General features: G+C 39.1%; 1 long non-coding RNA gene across 1 annotated transcript; it reads right to left on the bottom strand.

Moving 5' to 3' along the window:
• Positions 1–47: 47 nt before the first annotated feature.
• Positions 48–22,577, bottom strand: LOC111247696 (uncharacterized). Its single transcript, XR_015323325.1, has 4 exons — positions 22,422–22,577; positions 1,978–2,058; positions 784–994; positions 48–259 (listed from the first exon to the last, which is right to left on the bottom strand). It is a non-coding gene; the product is annotated as an uncharacterized LOC111247696 (long non-coding RNA).
• Positions 22,578–22,715: the final 138 nt, after the last annotated feature.

Raw genomic sequence — 22,715 nt, 5'->3', positions numbered from 1 at the left:
ACAAATATGTGTGAGTAGGCAAAAACTGTATACTTATTCTAGCTGATTTGTATTTTGACAAGCAATGTTTTATTTATATATATATTTGTATATATAATATAGGCATTAGGACTACGTAGTGCGATTCCAGCTTCCGTTAGTTAACAGTTGACCGAAATAATTTGACCCATTCGAGTATGAACATCAACATCTTGTTGTATAAAAACGGATGTGGCCCGATTATGACAAACGTACCATTACCATGTGTTTTTTTTTTTCACTGAAAAACGTTTCGCAAAATAATAACCAACAAAGTAAAATAGCAGTTTAGCCCTTAAAACTATGTTGTTTTGTAGATTTCGCTAGGCATCAGTCAATGCTTGAAAGGATTCTACGGGGATATCCACAACTCATACCCTTTGATCAATATATGGTTATCATCTAATGCCCGATTAGTCCTCCTATTTCTTTAGCTGCTATCTGATTTTTTTATCGTCTAACTATGCGGTGCGATCATTCTGTTTACTCGTGATTAAAACAGTTGACGTATATATTTCTGTACATGACTGAATTAGTTACATTGAAGAGCGTATTACCTATGCTAGAGCTAGGAGTATGGAAATTTAGATCAACCTGTTGTTCAAGAGACAGACGTTCATGCGCAGAGGCTTTTTGCAGAACCTGAAGAAACGTAAAGCACGCTTTATAGTGGGCAAAATGTTGTGGGCATTATTGCACAATCTACTAAATACTGACTAATCGTAATTAACGCTAGAAGTACAGCACAACATAGAAAGGTAATACCTTCGGCAGGATCTATTCTTTGTGAATAACTGAAATCTTGTGATGGCATGTCCGGATTACAACGACTCCTTTATTCGGTCCTTAAGATTAAAGGCCGCTGAGGCGTTCATTGCTTCGATCGTTAAACGATTTAAGAGGCTTTGCTGTGGCCTTGCTCGTTTCGGCAATATGCAGTTGTATCACTGAAGGTACGGACGGACGGACGGACTCACTGCAGAGACGTAAAGTATAATATTTAATATAAAAGTAACAGGTTTCAAAAGTTTTTATCTATCAGTAAAGATTAAACTAGAATTAGATCATTACGCCGTACCATGGAAGATGGATTTGCTCCCATAGGAACTACGTTAATAAATCATTGATGTTTCTTGTTTTGTGCTATGTGAGTTTTTTGTGCGTGAAGTGAAGTGTGTGCTCCCTGTTTCGAACCTAAATCCTAAGTGTGGTGTGCAAGCACTGCCGCCACTACTGCACTATCGCATGGAATTCATAATGACCACGTGTACGTGCCTCGACTGGCAATTCAATAGAAAAACATGCTGTTTTTCTAATCATGACACCTCGCTGTTTCTGCTATTCTCATTTCTTTCGTCGTATCGTTTGATAGTCGCGAAAAATCTGATCATCGGCGCGGGTTTGACCTTTGAGGGTGGTAATCAACGTTGGTTTTTACCGCTTCTATGTCTGCTGATATCGTCCGACCGTTCGCTATAAGCTTTCTCGAGAGCTATTACTGCGTCACCTATTTTGATCAATTTTTACCATGGCGAGTGATCTAACACTGAACAGATCTGTTTCCTGCCGTCGAATTTGCTGTGACTCTCAACGCTCGTTAGCCAACAACGAGGGAAACAATGACCGTCTGAAGGCTTTTTTTTCAAAGACAAGTATATATCCCGATAGATCATGGAAAATGCGTGTCTTGCTGCACGAGATGTCAAATATCTGACATCAATCTGATAATACTCGTTCCGGCTATCAGTATGCCAAGCGTATAGTTATTACTACCTGTCAGCTGATTATGACAGGTCAGTAGTAGCTATGGTAGTGTTCCACAGGGAAATCACCATTATCACATTTATAGTAGACGTTTATCTATCCTCTAAAACAACATCGTCATTCTCTATTATTCTACGAATAACAGTACTACACTTAACTGTAATGAACTGAATTTATTTACGTATTTATACCTACTTTCTATCATGCGGTCCTCTACGTTCGGTATGACACGTTTGTCGTACCACAAACGTTCAACTGGTTTCAGTTCAGTCAAATCTATAATTAAAAGAAAAACAATTAGCATATTTTTACTTGAATCACGGACTTTTAAGGGAGAATATAAGGTATAAACTAAAATTGTTTGCTATTAGAGTTGGAGCTCCGATACCACTGGCATCGTCAGCGATGAGCCTCATTGTGCATTCTCGTTCTCTAATATTGAGACATCTCGGACTATTATGATTTGGCTGTATAATATCTAAATGTCTAGAGCTTTGCCAGCTCGCTGAGTCATCCGGTCGATATCAATTCAGCCCTGTATACAGTTTCATCTAGAATCCGGCTACAGCAGGCAACCGCTATATGAAGGCTGAACCTATTGTCAGATTCTGGTAACGGCTCATAACGATTACAGTTTTGAAAGTAGTTTAATATATTAGTTAGAAAATTCACCGAACGGCCTAGAATGACGTGTCCTTTAAAAGGATTGTTAGGCCCGGAACTTGAGTTCGTAGCCATTGTCTATCTATTTCTTAGTGAGCCAGTATCTATACTGGCTCACTAAGAAAGACTTTGTTTCCCCTCAAGTTGGTGTATCTAAAGGTTTATTTTACTTTTTATTAGATGTTCTCATGTTGGTTGTCGACCTTATTTGTCCTATATAGGAAGGCTGAAGAAACATCGTCGCGTTAATCGAGCTATCGAAAAAAATCTTGGTCAACTTTCATACTTACTACTCTCATGATTAAGGTTGAATACTTAAAGTTTGGCGACATAGAAATAAACCACTGGAAGAGGTTTGGCGGCTCTCATATAACCTGTACGGGCTGCTGTCAGGCTTTCCTGATGAGATCAGAGAATAGAGTTTCACGCAGGTCTATGAACAAAAACAACAGCTAACCGATAAATCGGCCTAACTTTTTGTTTCACGGACGCTATAGCTATGACCATAGGTTCTGGTTTCTCGAGTAGCTTGTTTACAAAACTTGAGCAAATATTTGGACCGATGCTGTTCAACACTTTAGAATCATTTATCATTAAAAGATCAGGTTTCGAGTTATCAGCCACTAGGAATGCCTCTCCCAATTTTAAAACAATTTGGAAAAAATTATAGATCATTTAACAACATATTATTGAGCCTGCAGGGAATCCTTACGTGATGGTTTTTCCTTAATCACATGCTTGCTGATAGGGAAGAGTTTCATTAGGAAGAGGCAAAAGAAACTAGTTTACTTCTCAGAGAGACACAGAATTTCATAAATTTGCTGGTCACGCTAGTTGATTGGCAGGGCTCGCCAATTAACAGCAGTGCTCAAAGGACATAATAACAGGCTTGTACAACTACAGCTATGGAATTCACATACATTCAAACTGAGGAACCACAAAAAGCGTTCAGTTTTAGCGTTTTCAGACTCATTGCTACGATGACTTAAACTCCAATGCTACAATGACTTAAAGTGTGTGAACACTTGAGTTTATTTGGAAACTATCCTGGTCCTTGGCTTTCTGGTTACCATCATCTCAATATGAACTCAACAATACGTGCACTAGTACCAAGTTTCTGTGAGTACTGGCCCATTACCTTAAACTGCGATAACTTCTGAAATCGAAAGGCCTTTAACATGATCTAACTATTCGTTATTATTTACTGATCAAAATTAGCCCTCCAGACGATTCTGTATCTGCTATAGCTGATCTCAGTATCAAGTACTTCACGCGGCAAACTGGCATTTGCTTGTTTTTTCGTCACCTTTGTCGCTTCTAACGTTAAGAAGTATAGTTAAATGAGTATGAGTCTGTAAAACACACTTGCAGTTTGTATTGTGATCCTCAATCCAGATCGTGATTATAGCCCGGAAATTCTTCATGCCCGTGAGTCGTAGGACTCGAGAAAAAAGTTCCCTCTAATATGCCCTAAATTCAATTCGACAGAAACGGACCGTGTTTTTAAACCAAATATGTCCATCAGATATCCAGAGGAAAAAAGAATATCATAAATCTTTTGTTCTGCCTTGGGGTGCCGATGTAAGATCTATACTATCAACACAAATGTATATCACCAAAACTTTAACCGAAGATTCATAATCAAATCAAAACCAAGTGTTTATACTGCTAACGAGCAAAACGTAGTTTTCCAGCGACGCATTATTTTGAAGGTATGCCAGTTCAAAAATGCCCAGCCTCACCTCGACGTGTCTAGTATATAGACCGTAATAACATCAACAAGATTAGCCTTGATAGGAAAATGATGCATCTTCTGGGCTGGTGGAACGTTATCTTAATTTTATACACCTCGAAACAATCTACTCGGTCGATTTTCTAAAGGTACCTTTTCAAATCCTAATATGCATTAAGTTAAGACACAATAAGAACGTGGGGTACATGTTTTCGTAGCGTCAAGCGGTCAGTTAATATCAACATTATTCATAATTGGAATGTTACTTGTTGCCAGTTTTTTTTTTTTTTTATATCTCAAGAACACATGACTGGTCTGCTTTTTGTTTTTTATTATAAATCGCCGATGTGTCTTTCACAACGTGGGCTGTCTGCTATATAGGCGGATATGGAGTTTCAACTTGCAACTCTTTCGCCAGTAATACACTGAAATCCACTTACTTTCCCCGTGTCTTTGCCAGAATAAATATGTATCTATTAGTTATCTACATTAGCATTGCTGCAACCGGTGGGGAAAAGCACTTCAATAGAAATTGTTGACACTGAAAAAGATAGATGAAACAACTAAGGGCTTGTCTATAAGATAAACAATCAATCAGAGCTAGCCTTTTTAGTTATTATATGGACTATTTTCGTTACGATCGTTGTTTAAAGGAAATAGCAAGTGCGACCATTTTCAAACAAAAGGCCAGTGCTAGTTTCAACGCTGCTACCAAATGATTCGTAAGCGGTCTTTGTACGCGTAGATAGCCTTTCTGATAAGGATAACTAAACTATAAGGTACTGGTGAACATTCAGAGAGAGTGCGCGTACACTTATACCACTTGAAAGTTTATTTTTCTCCAAGTTCTCAAGCCTTTTTCTTCTTATGGTGCTGGTGCGTAGATGCCTTTTAAATGCAAAGCAGCTTCCCCACGAAGGTTGTATCTAATTTGCATCATGACGATAAGGCCCTAAACAAAGTAAGGCCTTACTCCATACGTAGCCGCATATTACAAAGTCAATAACGCAACGCCACATTATATATATATATATATATATATATATATATATATTTATTTATCAATGCCAGTCTCGTTGGTTTTTTGCGGTTGCTTTCCTACAAGAAAATATTTTCCCCTAGCGTTCACGTGTAATAACGTGGCCTAGACCGAAACCAGATTGCATGCTTAACCAAGTCTGAAACTACGAAAACCTTTTTTTAGACCAATCGAACGTGGTTAGATATATTGAGTACGAAAACGATGCAGTGTGTTATGTAATGAAGCCCACCATCACTAATGCCAACACTTTATGAAGCAGCTATTGTTCTGCGTATGTATATAAAGCTTTACAATTCAAGGACTATGGATGCTTGGGGAAGAATAATTTTTTCTAACTCCTATCGTTAACCTAATTCATTTTACGTACTCGATGATGTAGTTATCTAGCTAAGAGTCGTACACAATAAATACACGCGCATTTTTTAACCCTGCTACTGTCACACTGTTGTAATGCTATCTGAGCAGCATCTGAGTTCGCAAAACTGTTTTCAGAATACGTTCTCTCTCGGTAGGGTTGACAGCGGATTTTGCATGTCGTTCAAGTAAACGTTGTGGACAAGAAATTGTACTTTGGCAGGAACCTTCATCCAAACATTTAATAAGTATCTATTCTAGTAACGAGAATAGAGTAACACACACTACTGCGTTTATGTGTCCGTTCGTGTGTCAGCGTAGACAAACCGCGTGCGTATTCCACGTCCCGTAGTTGCCTTGCGAGCAATGCATTAATAGCAGATGGTTTAGCTGGTTCTTATTATAACATACAGCAGCTTACGACATCTGCCGGAGCGTGCTGGCTATAGACGAGCGAGACCTGACACATCCAGTAAGCCAGCATGCGATAAACACAGTAATCCAACTAAGTTTATGTTCAGCAAGGACAGTGACACCACGTCAGGACAAATGTGCAACTTAAAGAGACCTTCACAAAGTGCCAGGGCACTTAAGCGAACTATAAAGCCGTCCGCCATCGCTGTGTGAAGAAATGAAGAAAAAAGCTGTCTTCTAAGTCATACCCATTGTTAGTGAAGCGCCAGGTAGAAGCAGCGGTGCTAATAGTTTTTGGCCATGGGCGGTACGCAAGCACGCAAAAGTACCTAAGGAAAATAGCTGATCATAGGTCTATTAATGTTTAGCAACCTTCATTATTCAGGCTTGTAACAGTTGCGGAAAAGTTGTTGAGTCTATAACTCTGAATTAGGAAGACACCTGAATACTAAGCTAAAATATAATTTCCCACTCTTATAATTCAGTTGCATATTATAGGTAATGACAAACTCAGCGACGACATTGAAAGTTTGGTCTGTGAGATCAGATTGACTCTACTGGGAAGAAATATGGTACAAATCCGGATAAAATAAAAGGTTTACTTTTCCCCAACTTTAGCAGATATGGGTAACGGATTTGAGTAGCAGTAGTGGGGTTTCTTGTGTGCTATATTTACACGCCGAAAGTACACTGGATTAGGAAAAGTCTTAATAGACAAACGCCAATCTACCGGAGTGGAGGAGAACAGCAATAAATAGGCAATAAATAACGGACATATATGCACTAAGGAAGATATACAGTTTGTACAGATACGATGAAAAGTCGCCGACGCACGTCAAATTAGATTCCTTGTGGATTCAGCTTAAATTATCTAAAAATACTTTACATTGTGACGCTGGTTAGCGTCTTATGCAAGCTTTTGTGCCCTTAGGTCCACCAACCGCCGTCTAACCCGCCGCAGAACGCCTAACATAACAGGTTAGTAACAACGGCTTTAAGGTAGTATAAATTCGCACTGAAAAGGCAGGACAACGAAGAACTTCCTATTTAAAGCGGAGAACATCCAGCCACGGCTAACGAACGTTTATAAAAGGCTGCTTGCTACCTGTATGGAATTCCCGCTCACTATACTTGGTATAAGCAACCTAAATACCATAGGCGTCGAAATAAATCGCCATGCAGATTATACTGGTATTAGCTAAACGGTCAATGTGATAAAACGCTGTAAACATATCAATTTATAGCACAGAAAATTTAACTGTGATCTCAGAGATGAATTATTCAAGAACAAATTCCGATAGTTAACCTCAATTCGCGCATAGAAAAACCTCTTAACAGTCTCTGTAGCGAGCAAGATATATGTGTGAATCCTAAGGTCCTTATGCGCCTGGTAATCGATAGAAACATACCTTTAAAAAAATTCTCCGACCTAAATCATTGTGCTCGACCCATTCCAGCAGTGACAAACTCAGGGAGTTGATCCGCATGCGTCTGAGCTAAATCTTACAGAAGTTAAATCCGGGCCGACGGGCGCCCGCACATTGGAACGCGAAGGGCTAATTGACTTTATATATGTATCGTGGTTACGGCAAAAAGAAGTTTCCTAAATTCAAATTCTCTAGTTTTAGTACTAGCACTAATTTTTACGGAATATTATCTGCGATCCTAGATCGTTGGGAACAGCACGTAGGATAGCGATTGCTGCTTTTATCAACATCAAATAAACTGCCATTGTGTTCAACATATTCAATTGTCGGATCGTCTGCTACAGCTTGTAGCTTTAGTAAAAATAAGACAACAACCATAATTTCAATTGCATATAACGTCCTGTCTCCTGACCAGTCCCCAGCTAGCCAAAAGTAAGAACATACTATACTACAATAATCAGTACAGGCTATTTTAAATTCTATGGAAACTATGCAAGCGAGCCAAAGCCAATAAATTCTAACTCTTCTCTTACGTTCGACCGCAATGGGTGAACGTCCTTTAGGCCTAGGCATTCACATTTTAACTTACAAATCCATTTAGCTTAGCCTTTACTGTTTAGTGAACGCCAGTATAATTTCCTATCGGAAGAATGGTGTCTTTATTAACAAGTCCTTACAGGCGAAAGAAGCAGAGTGAAATAACTAACGACAAAACTACATGTGGGGAAAATTCCCAGAAACCGAAAGAGATAAGAAATACACACAGGAATAATCCAGACTACCGCTAAGCTGCGCCCACAAGTTCACCAAAGCCACAAACTAATAGATGCATTAGAGGACGAAACAAGCATGGCCTTTCCGCTGCTGTTGTCCTTCTATTACGACAATGTGGCAGGATCACCAGTGGCAAAAAACCGGATAAATATCCCTTCTTGCCACTTCATTGCGATGCGTTTTTTCAGCCTCTACCCGTGAACAACTGAAGTATTTTCTTGCATTAGCCGCTAAAGACATCACGATTGCCAGGTACTTCAAGGTTTACTATTGCAATGACTGGCATCATTTTTTGTTTCAGTATATTTCAAGCATTTGGATGGTCGTGTACTAACACGGGCGTTGCGGATCTCCGATTGATATGCACATGTATTATGTATAAGCTCTTCCTTTCATTAGAGGCGTCGTATAGGTGTACGAGATGATATGCGCATACACGTAAAAAGATGACATACACAGTAAAACATAATCTTAAGGAATAAAAGTACTTGAATTCTGCTACTATTAAGTATAAAAAAATTAAGTGATTTTAGTAATGTTGCTTGTTACTACATTTTTTAGAGGTGGACTGATTTTTCCGATGAAAAATTACCGCGCATACGGGGGGGGGGGGGGGGGGGGCATACCTAAACCTAAACTTACAATTGAAATGGTACCTGATTAATTCAAAAAACAATCACTCTGCACGCGAAACAAATATATATATGTCTTTCATCAGTCCATCCGGAAACATTGTATAGGCTGCACTTGTTCGCTCTTTATGCAGCTGCGTCTGAGAGCAGGCCTTTTATGGATGTATTACCCTGTCTTGTCCTCTTTTTAGGAAATGTGTTTTCTTTCGCTGCTGCTGGGGTGATGTTATTTGCCCTGGCTTTGTCAAAAACTGCTGCTAGCGCTATCCATTAGTCGCCGCTTATCATTCATTCTGTATGTCATTTGTACCTTTGTTTGGCCGCGTGGGACGCTTCTGCCGTGGCAAAATTTACGTACGTACGTGCGTACGGAAAGCGCAAATGGGGGATACATATTTGACGCCGTCAGAAAAAGTGTCCGGTGCTGACATCACTTACCCAGGTAATGATAGGACCACGACACCTTCAGTAAAACCGAACCCCTTGTTCGGAACGCAAATAATAATAATCTTTGTACGTTTCTATGCACGTACGCAACTAAACAGCTGTGTTTGCGTGAGAATGATGTATTAAATGTGTTAGTTTTACTGAAACATGGTATGTGATTGGCGGTAAAAATGCGTCTTGGGCCGGATTAAGAGGTCATTTTCAAAATATTCGGCTTAAGTTTACTCTGATAAGGTGTGGTTAGCAGTGATTCGACAATAGGTTTCATGTAAGAATTGTTATTGTTAGGCACAGCACGCTAATGCAGGAGCTGAAGTAAGGTTGCTCCATTTTCTAAAGATAAGATGCTCTGGCCTTTTGGTGAGTACCATTGCTAGATACAGCGCCAAATGACAGCTGCCCCCAAGAGGCCCTTTTGATTAAGTAAATACAATTTCGAGGCTCCTAAATATTTACGCACGATCAAAACGCGTTTGTTGCACTGTTTGTCAATCTTATAAATAAATAGTGTTCCAATACTAGCAAATTGATGGCCAGAGAATACCTGCTATAAGTATCCTCATTTGGTATGCACGTTGAGAATACATATTGCAGTCATTTGAAGCAAAATGCGTTCCGGCCATATGACGAAAGCCCCATAGCAAGATTCTGCTTTAGGTACAGGGTGTATTTAGCCTCCTTCTTAAACGTAGCCGAAAACGCCTCAGTAGGGCATACAAGCATAATGTACGGGTATTATCAGCATAAAAGACTGAATGGAATATGTAACTAAACTGGTTTGGCGCTATGATGACCTGCTCTGTTTTAGTTAGCTGCATTTTCTCATGGCATATTTATCTCTTCCCGATGAATTATTACCAGTTTCCTGTTTTATTTTCAGGTAGATTCCTAGAAATATAGGACATCGAGCTACTTTGACGACTAATTATACATACACGTCGACATACGTCCATGTATATAGGTATGGAAAAACATCGATAACTTAACGTTGTTATCTGGACAGGTAATTTTTGTAGTCATTTCGACTTAAAAATGCGAAGAAGTTTGTCGAAAGACGTGGAGCTGTCAGAGAAGAACCGCAAGCCTTAGAAACAGAAAGGCAACATACTTCTTCTTTGTCAACAATAGCTCCGGCCAAAAAACATATTTGATGCAAGAGAACTACTTTACTCGATTCAATTTTCACGCGGCAATTGGCGGATATCTAGCTAGGCCTATTTCGAAAGGAAAATGAAAACGTTGGCTATCAAGCACTGTTGGCATAGCATGCAATCGATGCTGTGCGCTGTCGCCGCTAGTTTTGGAAGCCTCGTAGCAGTAAGTAGATACAACAGTGTGAATTAGATACTTCTATATAGCATGGAGACAGCTCTTCCGGGCCAGAACATATTGGTTCGCCTATCTGCTATTTTAACAAGTGGATTAGATCAGATTATAATACATAATGTGATCTGACATGGCAATATATACATTCAACAACATTTTAGGAAGGTGCGTAAAAAAATGCTTGGTGTCCGCTCGTTCATCTTCTATGTCTGCATACATGGCGAAATACTGAAGCTGTAGACAATGCGTCTGTGCATTGCCTACAGCTTAAGAACTGATCGCAAAAAAATTCTGATATTAATATTTGATATGAATATATATATAGATAAATACATGGTTCGGACAAATTTTAGCGGGCTGTTTGTTGAAGCAGAGATGCGTTCGCTCGTAATTTTTGGTCCCAAAGGAAAGTTAGCTTTTTCCAAGATAAAATAGCGTACCTATTATGGCAAAAAATAGTGCGTCTTTTCGAAATTTGAGCGAACATCAGCTATTATCCAATGCGTTTACGCGGAACAAACCTCCACCGAAACCGTGAAGTTTCTTTTTTTGTCCAAAATCAACAATTTATGTTATTTCTAGTTGTCGTGCAGCTTCTGGAAAGTCCGAACAAGACCTCTGCAAACAAGGAACTGCAAAATCCTCCATAGAATCTAGATTAAAACGGCTTGAAAATGTACCAAATTCCGCATAAAAATGTATACTATATCTAAATGGAATTTAATGGTCGGGGAATATCGATTGTCGATTGGGTGGCCCAAATAGGTTCCGATGAAAAATTTTTTGGAGACCTTGTGTTTTTTGTACTTTTTATATTTATTAAACGTTTTGAATCGTTGTATTATTAGTAGTTTTGGTACCCTAAGGGCCTAAAAATTTAATTTTGGGATTTTTTGTATATAGAATGTTTAAGTGACGCTCAGCGTGTTCACACTTACCAGTATCGCTTGACACACGGTTACTATTATAAAATTATTCATAGATTACTGCGGAAGTTGACTAACTTGAAATGCAATGACAGCAGCTTGAGCTAAGTAAGTTTAAGGGATTCTAATTGTGAAGAATTATTATTACTCAGCAAATATACTGCACGACTTTCAGGCGAATCAACGTGGTTTTTGTCCGTGTGCTTAAAACAGTGTTTCTCCGATATTTCAAAATGTTATAACCAGCTATATGATATACTGGTTTGCATTGATCTAAGTGCAGTGCAAAAATTATACGTTCAATAGGCTACTGTTTTTACTCGAACTGGATAGCATATAAACGTACAAATATGTTTGTGATTAACCAAAAAATAATTACAAGTTTTTTACACAACAAGCTAGAATCAAGTGCTTTTTCCCAAAAACAGGAAGAATCTTGCAAAGCTTAAATTTACAAGTGAAATTGATAATCATCGTAAAGCTAATTCTCTAAGAAAAGGTCAACTTCGTGAGCAAAAAAAGAGAAAACATAGAGGTGTTTTTGACACAATGGCCGTCTGTTTGTAATTGTAAATGTTTGAATTGTAATAATACTCCACGGTCAAATATGCACGTATTTTTCTCTAGAAACATCATGGGAAGCTATATTTATCATATTTTTAAAAGACAAGGAATTAAGAAGTTCTTTTTTTGGTAACTGTTGGAATAGTATCTGTTTATCACCCAGTGTTTCAATATTCTTTGAAAGTATGTTACATATTTTTAGTGAATTCACATCATTAACACATTTATATCTGCTGCTAACATATTTATATCTGTTTAATATATATATATAATATAGCCAGCCCCATTACTAATATATTTGTTGTACCCTATACTACTGTTAAAGATGGAACTGGTGCATGCAGTGAATTCCTGCCATAGCAAAGATATTTTTAAATTAAATACGTCAGTAGGTGCCTTTTCTGCGAAAAATCTCTAGTTCCATTTATTCGGCTTTGCCAGTAGTAGCATGTACCGCTCAACAACACAATATATCAATGTGAAAGTAAGCATAAAGGATCATTTAAAACACTTCGCGCCATATGGGTTATACGAGTCTATAAAATTCACTTCATAGATTTTCCAGATGTTGTTTGAGCGGCATGATGTCTACCCGCATCTGAAGCGCCTTCGTGTACCATCAGACTTGTGCATGCCTGGCTTCCTGCAGAGCCTACGGTGGAACCTGTGTACGGCAAAACGGATAACAGCATGTTTGTTTGGCAAGTTCATCCTTTTCCACTCGTTGGTCCTTGTCGCATTCCAAGCAAACAAATCCCTATTTATCTCGGCGAATTTTCGCTTTCAGTTCTAAAGCTTTCCGTTGATGAGAGTTCGAAGCGACGACGTCGGCCTTCGAACAACAGGCTATTGTGCTAGGAGATACTCGAGGCTCCATGTACAGTTTAATGTTTCCTTGAGGAAGGAGGCTTGGACGCAATTTAATTATTAGAGGTTTTTTACTACAAGATATTTCCAGATGATGCACATCCCGTGTGCTGCTATCAGAGCTACTTTGAGGTCGGACAAGCTGAAAGCGATTACGAGGCAATTGATGAGGCGATTTCGCCCATGCGGCCAACTCTACCCTCCTGCAGGTTTCAGTATCGTACGTAGTAAAATTTCTGCTGTTCATAGAAAAGAGAAACCTGATTGAACCAGAGAACCGGAAACTGATTGAAACAAGCAAGAGAGGACCCGGCGAAATATAAGATGTCAGTGGCCGCTGCTTTGCTTCTTCTAAATCTCATCGCCATTATCTTGTTTACGGTCGGTCCCAAATCCGTGACCTCCGCGTTAGCTGGGCTATGGCCTGCTGCTTTTGTAACCTATCCGACCGTACACCACTAAATTGTCTGCATATAAAACAAATTTGACTGACTCCTTCGGTTCTAAGAGAGTCACTTCAACAAGATGGAATAGGTCTAGCTTTTCTCTCTGGGCCAGACTACTGCATGTGTAACGGGAAAGTGGGGGTTCGACCACTTTTTCGTGACGGTTATTCTGTTCTCCTGTAGAGGTGCAGTAAACAGGTCAAGTGCATTCATTGGGACCACCCACCTCAACCAGCGTAGGCATAACGTTGTTCGTGGGCACCGAGTCGAAGGCTGCCTTGAAATCAACGGACACCGCGTATAACGGATTGCGCTCACTCTGTGAAATCTTGTTGAAGGAGGGTATCACATTGTGTTAAAGTCCCGTTTCCCACGCTGTGGCGAAAAAGGGCACTGCATATGATATCGTATTTTTTGAGACAAACATCTCCGGGAAAGGGGCTATGAGGCCTGAGGGGCTAATCGATCAAGTTACCGGGCCACCGTGATGCATCAGCCACTTGTATGGTTGACGTTCTGCATCAGTAGTCAAACGAGTCTCCAGCTGTCAAGGGTATTGTTACCTTTGTGAAGCACACGTTTGTCGACAAATCGTCCTAAAAACGTAAAATAAAAGGTAGAATAAAAGGTAGAACTTAAGTTGTACTCTGATTATACGTTTGAAGGGCATCTTGGTTTCCCGGGCAAAGCTGCCAGTATAGTTGAACTACGACCTGTGCTTCTGGGGAGGGGTGAAGGTGTTGTGCTATAGATGGGACAATCCTAACCAGATGCTGCGCATAAGTTTCGGTATTTACCATATCGAATACAGAGAGATATTCGTAGGTGCTTGCCTACCCCTACATAGTCGCGACAGGTTTGGTGTTTAAGAGTCCCCGCAAGTACAACCTAAACAATGAGATCTATCGCCGTCGATATGCGAGCATGAATGCTCTCTGATAGCGAACGATTCTCACCGTGGAACTTTACCTAACTCTTGGTTGCGTTCGTCACAAATGTATCGATAACTGAAGTTCCTGTATGTCCTAGGAAAGCTAGTCTCGACAGAGTATTGAGCACACAGCAACCGTAATCCGCGAGCGTGCCCTGAAAATTAGCAATGCGGCTCGAGTTTGGTGCTGGTCGAGACTGGTGTTCAGGTCACCGGCAACGACTAGAGGAGCGGCAGAACAAGTGAGCAGTGCTTCCAGTCCACTATCGAGTTTCTACGTGAGTATATACGTTGATTCTAAAGTTGCCGGTCGAATATCGATTGCTACTACACTTAATCGCTGGTCACGTAAGGTAATGACGTTATTGTCCACTAGATATGGCCTGAAATTGCCCATCTTATCATAGTAGAAACCGAAAATTATTCCGCTAAAGCGGCGTAATCTTTCGAAGCAGGGCAATGCACAGAATGGCAACGCGGTAAGTTAAAAAGCCTAGTTGTCCAAATTTCTGTTAGCTTAAGGATATCTGTACTGTCTCGGAACTCCAGGGAGAGAATCGCCAGAGTTACAGCGACCTTACAATTCCGCTGTGTAATTCTTAGTGTCTTTTCAAGGTCTGGTTTCGCTGCAAGTTTCGTAATCGTCCTCGCGAGCAGTCGTGGTGATTAACGGTTTCACGTAGTAAAGCCGGACCCTGAGCCGGGCGTCAACTCAGTTAGAACCTGCTTCATAAGGTCTTCGACTATTGAAGCAAGAAAAACCCGCCAGCCTTAGTTTAACTGTTCGGTTTGGTGCTACCTTTCCCATCGGCGGCTCTTTAATGGTGGCTTCGCTTGGCAATGATTCATCCTTTTGAAACTGACCCTTTGAGAATCCGATTGACCTAGCTAGGTCTGCTGTTCAAACCCTTCGTGCTGTTGTCATCGGTAGGCGTGAGGTGAACGTTTTTTGTCTCCTGGCCTTTTCGGCTGCCAGAATTCCCACGCCTAAAGAAGGCTTTATCCTCCTGGCAATGTTCTAGGTAATCTTCCCGCCACCTCGCCTGTAGAGTTGTATCGTTTACACCCGACGATGTTACGTTAATATATGAAGAACGAAAGAGCCAAGAAGCTAGCACTTTTTTAAACTGCTTTCTTTACAATTTGCCTCTTTGCAGCCCTGGCCGAAGGAAGGGACTGGAGAGCACATTTACTTCTGACCTGGATAACGAGCTAATTAACGTCTCCGACGAACTCTCCATTTTGATGATATATGTCCTTTTCAATATCCATGCGGTCATGATAATCAGACTGTAAACGTACGGCACTTGACCCATCGGCGTTGTACATATTCTTCCCTGCTTCGCATAGGACACTGCCGGTGCCGATTTTCGGCGCCAAACGACGTTTTCATAGGAAGAACCCCTGTAAACATAGAGCTGAGGGGTTGCACGATGCTGTACTTCACCATTGAGACTGTTTTCCGTGGCAGGGCAGAGTCAGGCCAACCGACAGTCTTTTGAAGGTATATCGTACTTTACAATTAGTTACCTTCACTGACGCTTCTGTTTTGCTTGTAAGTTTGACACTTGCTTTTTCAGCTCCATCACTCCATGAAATAGGAACATCACGAAACTTATCGATTCATTCCCCAATGTAGCCATGTGCAAACGTTTCATAAAATATTGGTTGACCAGTCTGATATTGACACTAAACACACCTTACAACGCCATTTGCCCGTTGGATTAATTGTCGGATCAAACTTATTACAAGCGGCATGTATCATTCATTTGAACAACACACATGACTATCGTTTTACGTACAAATGTCCAAGATGAGACATGAAATAGCGAACCACGTATAACTATGTTGGAATAATGATATTCAACTTATTATCGGGGATCATTATATTTATGAAGGTTGAGGCTTTCCTCCGCGTAGAAAGCTAGATTTAGAGGCAAGACAGTATACTCGTCAGAATAGCAAGACAGCGCCTTCCAATTTTCAAGGGTAACAGGTTCCTGGCAGGGCACCTTGCGCTAGCGTGGCTTTTCGAACAGACGCCTCGCGCAAATAACCTGCCGTTATGCTAGATACCCCGTGTCCTTAGCAAATCGGCAATGGTCCCCGTTGAAATCCCTGTTGAGATGGACATAAATAATACTAGATTGACCCTACAGCAACTGTCTAATATACAGACTGACATGCAAGAGACGGGGCACACGATTGCTGAGCATGCGGCTGAAGCGCTAGCACCGTGGCTCACACCCGCCTATTTCTTCCACTAGATGCTAAAATTTATATCAGGAATTCTACGTGGAACTAATGCCTAAAGTAGACGAAAGAGACGGGAACGTAGAACGTTTCGGTTACAACGTCAAGGTAGTCGAACAAAATACACCATTGTATAGGACTATGTCAATGATATATTTGATTATGACGGAATTATTTAACCAATCTATTTAGAAAAAAAAAAAAAAAAAACATGAAACCCGTAAGTTATTAGTTTGCAAACGGTCGGTAATCTGTGTCGACGGCATGCTCGTGTAATTTTAGAAAGAAATCGTAGAAGACCAAGCAGACCTTCTAGCCAGTGAAGTCGGCCAACATTCTACTAGGCGGTATGTCACAACACCCAATAGAGCCAGGGACAAGACTGTGCTAAATATTTTCAGGTTGAACAAGAATTAGATAGCGCCCATTACTGTTTTGTCCAAATAAACAGTATCGAATATATAATATTATGCACCGCCATTGTATTCTCGGCATAATGAGACGTCCACATGGTATGAATGTATAATGTACCAAAGGAGATCGCAGTCTCTGTTTTAAAAGCACAATAACAACAAATCCTTACTTGCTTCTATTCTTTGAGATCTATTGTATTTATCTTCTAATATTATCTAATAATACCTAAAAAAAAAAAGTAGACAGTAAGAACATCGTCCATGTGTTCGTACATAATGTCTTCAGAAGACACTGTAAATAGCATCAGGTTTTTTTTTTTTTTTATTTACTTTGTTTGCTTAATACTGTTAGAAACGTATAGAAACTGACGTGTCAATGCAATAGCCTATGCCAACTTGAAAATCGGTATTTGGTTGAAAAGTTTCTGCTCGGAATTTCACAACAGATTGACCAGCTCTCATTATCCTTATTAGAGTACGCCGATTTTTACGATTGGAACAGTATTTTCAGCTAACCCCTATTCGGTCATGAAAATTATCCGCATCTCATTCACATTTGAGGCGGTTCGAGTGTGGTCAGTAATTTCTGCCTTGCCATCCGCTCCTCGTGTAGATCCCGCATACCCTGTGTTCTCGTTTCGCTAGAGTGTGGATCACCGTTGAGCTAAAAAGGTTGCTATATTAGTTTTTACCAATGACAACATGAAAGGTTTCGATACATCAAGGGTCTTAGTCGTTACCGATGGCACCAGACGTAAATTGAAAAAAAAATACCGAGACTATTATAAGAGAAGACTTCTTTCGAGAAGGTAGGCTGAGGTAGAAGGAGATTTTCTCGGTCGTCCTCTCCAGTTGTAGATTAATTACCGCTGTAAATACTATCCTGTGTTACACGGCCAAAGTGCCCTATTAAATCTTTCAATATTAGTTTAAGTATCAGAAGTCGAATGAAGAAAAAAAAAAGCAGAAAACCAAACTACAATCAGAAATTTCTATATTTTTTTAGCAGCAGCATGGAACACGCTCCCGGATTGTTTGCGTCGTTCCGGTAATGATTATTACCTTTTCAAACGTGGTTCCTAACATAAATCCAGCATGGCTTGCGACGTTGGTTCCCCAAATCGTACGTTTGACGAATTTTATTGGGAGTAATTCACAAGCTTGAGATTATAGTTATATTCTCTTTAACAGGTCGCTCAACGGTGTCGCTAATATACTTTTAAGTGTTCTAAAACGGACATCTACTCTTTTTTAATGAAATCGTAGCCTTTTCTAAGTGAAACCGAAGTGTTTGAAGCTATTTCCAGTTAATCCCTTTTGTAGCTTGTGTATTGGACTGTATGATTTTTCACCGCGTGCCCTAATGTATCTACTTTTCCAAAATGCCTTGAACTGTTTTTCCTATTATATATTTTTTCGCATTATGAGATTCTATTTGACAGATGGTTTTACAATGAAAGATCTAGCTGTGAACTGTACTCACATATAGCTGTCGAGAACCACACCAGAGTGTTTTGCTAAGGATATTAAGGTATCTCCTGCAGATAAGGTAAATATCTATAGTAGCTATCTATAATAACGCTGAGACAACCTAGCGTATTTCAACAAGCAAAACCTTCATTACGATCAAGCCTCTGAACTGTTTCACTTTGAATCTCTTTCCTAAAGTTTGACGTCGATGTTAACGGCGCCGTCGGTGAAATACTTCAACAAGGGGATGCTACGTTCAATAAATGTATGTATCATCACATGAAGACATCTGTTCATCTGGCTATACCGTAGCGAAACCCCTGTGCTCCTAGTTTGAGTGATCACAATGTACTTTTGTACGTTAGGGCTTGGCAGGAAGTAAATATCTAAAAATTAACTTTGTAACTGTTGTAGAAGATAAAAATAAAAAAGGTGGATTGTTTTCCCTTAATTAGATAGTAGCTCCACGCATTTTTTGGGACAAGCGAGGTCTCAAGGATTTTTCAAGGCTTACATAAACGGACAAATAGAATCAATCGAGTTATCGTGGCTGTGGCTGTGGCTGAAATATCATAACCGGTTTTATTTTACATACAGTGTACATAATAGACGAGTTCAATAGGCGAACCTAAACTTCACCTTTTTGGCTGTCCTATCTCCACCCATTCGACGATGACAGACAACCGACGGTTTAACAGAATACCTATTGCCAACGTTGCTTACCATAGTGCTTGTATTGTTACGTAAACGTTACACAATGAAGAACTTAAGTATCGTACATACTGATAAGATAGATATCTTATCAGTATGATCATCAGAAATGATATTTCTGGACTGGTTACATCGTAGATGTGATCGTACGCTAGGAGTCGAAATCCTTAGTTAAAAAATAACAGTGATTGTTTGTTTTGTATTAGTACCGTTTGAGTTTATAAATGTAGATTAGTGAAACTCGAAAACGTGATTTCAGTATATAGGTATAAAGATTAACAGTAGTGGGCAGTATTTAGTTACAGAGCCGGTACGTGCTCAACTATTTAATACAGATATCCTTTCGGTATCGGAGTATATTCATTTTCATCATATGGTTCCTATAGACACAATTCTCAACACCTTATGATGATTTGCCTAACTGTTTCGCAAGCCCACTTGCGTGCTGAACGAATTTAATTTTATCATTTAAAAAACAGAACGGGCGTAATGGTCACGCAGCCATCTGTGATACTGACTTATCGAATTCGATGCCCAAAAAAAGATATACAATTTTTATAAGTGTCAAAAGTAGTTTATAAGGAGATAAAAATACTTGTGAAAAAAAGAACAGCTCAAGATTAAGAAGTTATACTTAGCTCTCAGGTTGATGCTTTAGGTATTAAAGCTAACAGTATTAAATTTTGTAATTTGCCCAAGTGGCAAGTGTCAAAATGTTTAGATATAAATTTTTTAAAATTTTTTAAATTTAAAAGACACAATTTATAAGCTTGATGCCTATAACCACTACTCAATGTTACTAACCAATTTTTGAAGATGGTGCCGGGCATAACTTTCCTATATCCGTATGCTTGCTTTTTTTTTTGCTAATTTTGACCTTAAATAGGTCTATTCTAACTACAAAAATACAGGTGCTATAGATATAGGTGGTCCCGCCCTCAATATCCAGAGAGATGCCCAATTTTATTGTGAAAGTCAAGATTAAGTCGGAAAGTGTTTTCACACGATATTCCATTAGATGGATGGCGTCGAACGTTTAAGTTGAGCTAATCAGTGCCGGTGATAGTATACATGACTTAGGCTGTAACTTGAATTGGCTTGTCTCAGGGGATAGTATGCATTTGACTAACTTGGACCTCGCAAGCTTGCCTATAGCCTATCCATAATCATTTCATCCTTCGAGTAGAACGCAGGGTAAAAGTGCAACTCCATACCTGTCATGAAGATGCAAAGTGACTGTGGTCCGAGTTTGCCGATGTCAGGGGCATTTGTCGCTCTCTACTGAAGCGTTCGACTATAGCACTAAGCTAGAGTTAACAAAAAAAGCGTGAAAAATTGGCAAAAATATGGACTCAGACTGATAATGATAGTTTTATAGTTACAGATATCTGAGTAAAAATATAAGGTAATAACCCTAAAAAATTACTATTAATAAAATAAAAAATATACTAATAAATAAAATAATTATAATTTTATTTATACTAGCAAAATTTACTACAATTTCCTTTAATAATAAATTAATTATTTTATATAAATAAACTCGTGATTTATTTTTCAAAATAGAGAAAAGTAAATAAATATATATGTATATATATATATATATATATATACATATAGACAATCAATTTATTCTAAAACAAGACGAAGTACTAGGATCAAAAATAGAAAATGAATTTAATACCATATCTTTCTTTTCACTTATACATAAAATAATAATAACTTTATTATTAAAGTTTATACATTTAGTATGAGATCTATTCATCTATTAAAATTGGTACGTTCAGATGCTTCACTTAAGGATTCTTCAAACCTAATCCTTAAACCAAATCCGATTTGTGACAGCTGTCACTGTAATCGAAATTCGAAGGTAAGGTACACATTATCTTATCTTACGTTACATATCAACGTCCATATTAAAGAGCACTGAAGTACATCTGACCCGTACGTGTAGAAGTTCGCTCGTTTGTCACTGTTCCAAAATTAGAAGCCCCACCGTGCGTGTGCCAATTAACACGAATTTATTTACGTAGTATCACCTATCTGCTCAAATATTTTCAGTATATGTACATGGCATGTCAGAGCAGGACAAGCGGTAGGTACTTAATCATCTCTCACCACAGCTTCCTGGTTCTGTTTTGGCCCAGGAACTTACCCCACGAACACAGGAAAGAAAGCAGGTCTAAAAAGGTAGCTCGGAGCAAGCCAATTAACTCGTAAATCGATTAATTCTAAGCTGTATTTATTCACTCATCTACGTTTTGGGATTACTGTATTTGGTCCACATATATCTCACATAGGTCTTGTATAGACTTCGGAGGAGCTATTGTATACAAGGAGGTTTTTTGAAGGCCAATGGAGAAATCATAGGCGCAAGTAATCGTATATTTATAGTAACTGTATATTTGTCCTTCTTTGGCCCTAAAATACCAAGCATGCATGATAAATTTGCCCCGATCTAACTAACTAATTTGCTCTTCTAATAGTCATAATAATAATAATAATAATGCACTCGTTTTGCGCAGCCTGACCTACATGAAGGGTATAAAAAATTATCTTAAATAACATAATTGCAACAATGAAAGGAAGGGAAAGTGAAAAAAAGCTAGCGCATACTATGAAAGCGAAAGGTAAAAGAAGAATAGAACAGAAGAAAATTATCACTAGTTAATTAAGATAAAAACAAAGAAAAGCCAAGGATGGAGTCGTAGATAATGGCCAAAATATAAATAGTATCTTCTTTATTTTCAGCGTATTCGTTACCATTTCATAAAACGTGCTCCGAAGTATCCTGTTATTCAACTAAAAGTAGCGCATTATCCGTGTCTAATTATTCAGAATCTTCTCCGTTTTAGGCCCGACAGTGTCTCTGGGGTTTTCTATTTTCGGAATGGCCTCATCGGTAACACAATTATATCTCCCTTCTTGCAGTATTTTCACTAATCGTCGATGAACTACATCATTTGTTCAGTTGTCTTAGAGAAATAGGAACTTAATCACAAGGATCAGTATTAAGCATTATCTTTTTCTCTAAACTCACTAATTTTTGATGACACCCAATTACCTTATGATCGCAAGCAAGTATATCTTTATCTCGTCGGTCCCCGCTACTAACGATGAAATTATTTGCATTGTTCTACTGACTGAATAGCTTTTGATAAGCCAATAGCACCCCCCAAGGTTTTCATTATGAAAGAATAAATTATATATAAACTTCAATTGGGAATTTGTAAAATACACAAACGCTTACCTTGCCATGCCCAGTGATCCGAGATCTCTGATTTAATGCATAAAAAAGTGATACTCTCTTATTCACCTGTCCTCGCGGTACTCGCTTCGCTTGGAGTCCTTTACGGACTGCACTGTCGTAGGTCCCAATCGTTTGCTGAAAATTGTAGTTTTTCCACCCTTTTTTCCTCTCTTTTTCTAGTTTAAAATTGCCGAGCGGCTTGCCTCCTGGATAGGCTCAGCGCACTTAATTGAGATTCTGTATTTACTTGTCTCTATCTACGATAGTTGCTTCGACCCTTACAGTTGTCTCGTA

The sequence above is a fragment of the Varroa destructor genome, unplaced genomic scaffold (genome assembly GCF_002443255.2).
Source record: "Varroa destructor unplaced genomic scaffold, Vdes_3.0 BEIS01000003.1, whole genome shotgun sequence".
Taxonomy (NCBI): domain Eukaryota; kingdom Metazoa; phylum Arthropoda; class Arachnida; order Mesostigmata; family Varroidae; genus Varroa; species Varroa destructor.
The sequence above is the reverse complement of the archived record's forward strand: the minus strand, read 5'-3'. Positions and strand labels throughout refer to the sequence as shown.